Source organism: Parasteatoda tepidariorum, chromosome 7, assembly GCF_043381705.1.
Source record: "Parasteatoda tepidariorum isolate YZ-2023 chromosome 7, CAS_Ptep_4.0, whole genome shotgun sequence".
NCBI classification, from domain to species: Eukaryota; Metazoa; Arthropoda; class Arachnida; order Araneae; family Theridiidae; genus Parasteatoda; species Parasteatoda tepidariorum.
In genome coordinates, this window is record NC_092210.1 from 40,323,039 (window position 1) to 40,328,168 (window position 5,130).

Sequence of the window (5,130 nt, forward strand, 5' to 3'; positions counted from 1 at the left end):
ATTTCAAAGGTGGGGAAAGTAGAATTTACTGCGCATGCGTCGGAATTTACTTTCATACGTAGTATTTTCAATAATATGTATGGCAAGTATTGTTTGACTTAAAATAGGGGTGTGGTATTTTTCGTAGTATTTTTTTAAAGTGTTGTACTTATGCTTTTGTTTTTTAAATCAATTTTTATATCTGTTACCGACAAAGTATGATATCCGGCATTATATATAATGCCTAAAACTAGCCGGCAAAGTATGAAATTATTAATATTTCACACATTGCCTAGGCATTATATATAATGTCAGATGTTATTTAGGCAAAGTATGAAATAAACGTCCTGATGAGGTTATTATGTGAATGATGTGCATGTTACTGTGAATGACCGAAATCGGTGGTTGTTGACTTTCACCGTTGAATGTTGACAATCACATAGTCGCTTTGGTGAATGTCCGAAATATTTATTACATCCGATTTGATATTAATTTATTCGTGGATGTAATTACATTCATTCGATATTTTAATACTTACTGCCGATAGATTAGAAGAAACACCAGTGTAGAGTATACTGGGAAAATGTATACCGGGCAGTGGCCCTTGACCTTAAAAAAAACATCAGTGTAGGGTATACCGGGCAAATGTACACCGGGCAGTGGCCCTTGACCTTAAAAAAACATCAGTGTAGGGTATACCGGGCAAATGTATACCGAACAGTGGCCCGTGACCTTAAAAAAAACATCAGTGTAGGGTATACCGGGCAAATGTATACCGAGCAGTGGCCCTTGACCTTAAAAAAACATCAGTGTAGGGTATACCGGGCAAATGTATACCGGGCAGGGCAATTCTATACTATGATTAATCTTTCTAGATTTTACTTAGATTTTCTTACCTCAACTTCATAAAAATACATAAAGAGATATAAAAAAATATTTCAGACACTATATGAAATCAGTTACGATTTAAAAAAATGTAATCAGAGTGTAAAAAACATTATCTTTAAAAACATCCGATTAATTTAAAACTTATTAGAAATGTATAAGTTAATGTATATATGAATCCAAATTAGTAAATGGCTCCATAGTTTTAATTTTAAAAATCTGCTTGCAGAAAGAATCGGAGCTTATGTGTCTTCAAAGAAAATATTGCAATCGGATTCATTGTATAGTTCCTGCGCCGAAATGATGCGCAGTAAATTCCACTTTCCCCACCTTTGAAATAAATGGAATGATCCAGTCTCATTCAGATCCAATGTGAGAATTAAGGGCTACTCAATAATTTATACGTATTGTTTGAAATTTTGGTGGGAAGTTATGGTTTGGTTGGAAGTTATAAATTTTAAAAATTGCTTTTAATATTCGAAATAAATAAAAAGAAATCGTTTCTGTTGCAACTGACTTTCTAGGAAAAGCATTTCAATATGTATTTCCCTTTGAATGCCACTAACAATTGGGGATTTTACATAATTAAATCAAATTTTTAAAAAAAATTGCGTAAAAGTTTATTTCAAAAACTTTGAATATATTTATTTTATACAGTAAGTGGTTTAAAATAAAACCTTTAGGGAAACAAGGCTTAAATAATTTTAGAAAACTGTTTAGTAGGCTCAAAAGTTTCTAAATATGTCTAAAATATAATGGGACAATTATTTTGCTTACTATTTTTTTAACATAAAATTTTATCATACTTAGTATCGTTTGGAGTTCATTTATCTCTGCCAATTCTACGCGGACATACTTTCCGTTGTTCTTTATTGCGATCTTCAACAGGTGAAGTTATTTCTAATCCCCAAAAAGTTCATCCCAATTAGACCAAATCCATGTGTCCAGAAATGTCCAGAAAGTTTAAAAACAGATGAAGTTTTGAAAAAACCTCATCGATCGTAAAATCGATACAGTTTAGAATATGCTCGGGCGAGGCCTGAGCAGTCCTACATTTAGTGCAAAGTTCATAAATCTTCCGCCTCTGAACATACAAGAGATACCTCAAGTGACCACTTGCAAAGCGAGAGAAGCAAGTCTGTTGGCTTCTAGGTCCCTCGAAAAGCAAGGCATATCCAGGACGTTTTTTGGAATACCAACTATGCGGAAGAGGAACCCTCCAGAGGTCCATGAACATTTTTTTGCACTCTGCAAAGACCTCATTGAAAGTGGAAGTGGCTGTAAAAATTCCGAAGAAGCATCTTTAGCCAGTGAGTCCGCCATCTCGTTAACTTTGATTCCAACTTATGATGGAATCCACTGGAAGTGTACTCCAAAGTCCGCTGAAAGCCTGAGGAGCATCCCCAAAATTGAAACAGCAGCCCTGTCTCCAACAGTCATCCAGTTGCAAAGGTGTTCCCCCTCAAATCCTGCTAACTGCCTCACCGTGGCGACGGGGTGCCACTAGAAGGAATGGGCGAAGTATGTCGGTAGCTTAGCTCCTGGTAGCGCCACCCTAGGCGTGAAGGCCATTCCATTATGCCCAGCTAATGCTAGCAGGTGAAACTATGGAGCTGAATCAGTCTTCTACCTTTGGTGCTCCAGGTCACTTTCGGCCAACAGAAGCTGTAACACTTTCCCCTGTACCATGAGTATAATTCAATCCATGAGTCTCCAATAGGCAAGCGATATAACTTAAAGCCTAATTTTTACATATTGGAGCACCCAACAATCTTTCATTATTGTATTAAAAGTATGAAACAATGAAAGTTAAAAGAAAAGCGAAAAAAAATAACAGATCGGTCAAAATCATACTTCACCGTTCATGCCAATCAACAAAATGTCAGCAGTTTACCTAAGTGATCAGCGGCAGCCAATTAAAATCGAAAGAGACACAAAGGTCGCGTGGAAAAGAGGAGCTCTATTTTATCTAAGTATCCAGGGTTTTAGTTGCGGTTAGTGAGCGGGTGGGTGACCACTTTGATCAGCCTGCCAAGAGCTCACTGACGTGTCTAATAGGTTCTGCTTGAAATTACTGTACTTCAACCGCAGGTTTTTGGGTTACTACAGCGAGGAGCCATTCCTTCTTTTAAGGATCAAAATGGTGATGACAAGTCTTCGGATCATCCTCATGGATATTTCCCAGATCATCGCCAATATTTTTCAATCAATTGTGCAGCACTAGAGCAACGTAAATGAAGAACTAACACTATTCTACTTGGTAAAAGGCATGGGTACCATAAGTTTAAAATGAAAAAATAAGTGGTAAAATGAAGAACATCTTTGGAAAAAATTTTGATAAATTTATCATGATACTTTACATCATGGCATAAAAACCATTTACTTAATTGGTTAGTTTTCGCTTTTGGTTTTTATTTTCAACATATATGTTGGGTAGTAAGAACTATAGTTTTAAAAACTGAAATTTTCGGTTAACCAGTTAACATACGGATGGAAAAATTACAATGAATAGTTTAAATACCGTATATTTTGATTTTATTACCAGAATTATGATTATTTTCCGGAAATGTCTGAACCATTACCAGAGTTTCTCTCTCCATACACTGACTTACACACGTCATGATTTGTCACATACTAGCGAAAACTTATAAAGGTTCATACATTATTTTTTTTTTTAAATTCATATTTCTTGCAGAAACTGAGAATACAAGTGTAAGGGTAAATTTAAGAAAAATAAAAGATTTGTGAAATCCTTTGAAGTATATACGCGAAGTACCGAATCAACTGACTATTTATAAATATTTTCAGATTCCCTAAAACAATTAAAATTGCAAATTTCCGCATTAAAGGGATTGAAATTTGGTACTTAATTGAAAAAAAAGAGACTAAAAAATCTCAAGTATAGCAAATCCGGAATACATTCCAAGTCATAAACTTTAACTTTGTCCTTTTTAAGATACAATTTTATCTTATTACTATTTTGTTTCCTCTTTGTCAGTCAAAAAATAATTTTTAATCCTTTCTTAATTTTTTTTGAGGCCATTAAAAACATTAATTCATTATGTATTTATGATCCAACAGCAATATTTTATTTGAAAAAGTTTCTGTGATAACCATTTCATCAAAACAGTTAAAGTATACATTTTAGTCGATTTAATGAGTAAAATAGTTTATAAAAATTTATTACTAATCATAAAAAACCTTAAAAATAATAGGAAAATGAATGATTTCCTATACAGTAAGAGTTTCCAGTTGCAGTGCTCAATCTAAGAGTCACTCTATTATACATTCTAACAATTTACTATAACATTTCATTAATTAGCTTTAAAAACTAATTTTAAATTAGATTTATGTTATACTAATAAGTACACTGTTAAGTAAAACATACAGCTCTTATCCTAATAATTTGGTCAATCTAATGACAGTCTACTTACTTATAAAAAGTTCTTTTTAAGGAATTGCATAAAAATAAACTTAACACTAATTCAGCTAAGTATTCACATTTTTACTTCATATTATTCACTAAATTTAATTCACAATTATTTTTTTATTACTTTTAATGTAATAGTTGTTAAATTAAAACACGAACACATCTTTAGCTCATTCTGAATTTAAGAATGTACTCATATTTATATTATAAAGTATAAAGTATCGTTCATAACAGTGTGTAGTTTTAAGCAGTTTATATACATCAAGCAAAACCATTTTGTAGCATATCGATTGTAATCACATTAACATTTATATATATATATATATTTGCTTACTATTTTTTTNTAATTCAGATTCTGAAATTATTGTAACAAAGTATTTTCATGAATTTTTTTAGATGCTGATGGTCTGAACGCTCAAACAAACAGCTTTTTTAATATGCTGCTATCAGAAGCTCAACAAATGACTACAGAATGACTACTGTAATTTTAGTTATGATGACTTACCACCTGTTAATGCATATAATAATGATTTCAATTGTCTGAAATAAAATTATTTAAATAGCTATATGATTGTTTAGTTATTCCTGAGTTTAAAATACATTGTAAAGTTTTTGGTGTAACAGCTCTCTGACTTTAGTGTAGAACAACCCAAAAAATTGAGTGAAGGAAGACGTTTTTCAAAATAATCCCAAATGGAACTTTTAAATATACTTTAAATGGCGTAGTTACACCTAAAAATATATAATGGAAGAAGTTTGTGTTTAGATAATGCATATTCAGACCATACGTAAATTATCATCGCTACCGAAATTACCAATGCTGGCGTCCTTTAGAT

The 5,130-nt window shown here is 32.5% G+C and overlaps 1 long non-coding RNA gene across 1 annotated transcript in view; it reads left to right on the top strand.

Annotated features, from left to right (window-relative positions):
* The window catches only part of LOC107454027 (uncharacterized), a 15,722-nt gene extending 10,862 nt beyond the window's left edge, over nucleotides 1-4,860 (top strand). Inside the window, exon 4 of the long non-coding RNA XR_001585412.3 lies at nucleotides 4,691-4,860. This is a non-coding gene — a long non-coding RNA (uncharacterized lncRNA). The remainder of the gene's footprint in view (nucleotides 1-4,690) is intronic.
* The last annotated feature ends 270 nt before the right edge of the window (nucleotides 4,861-5,130 follow it).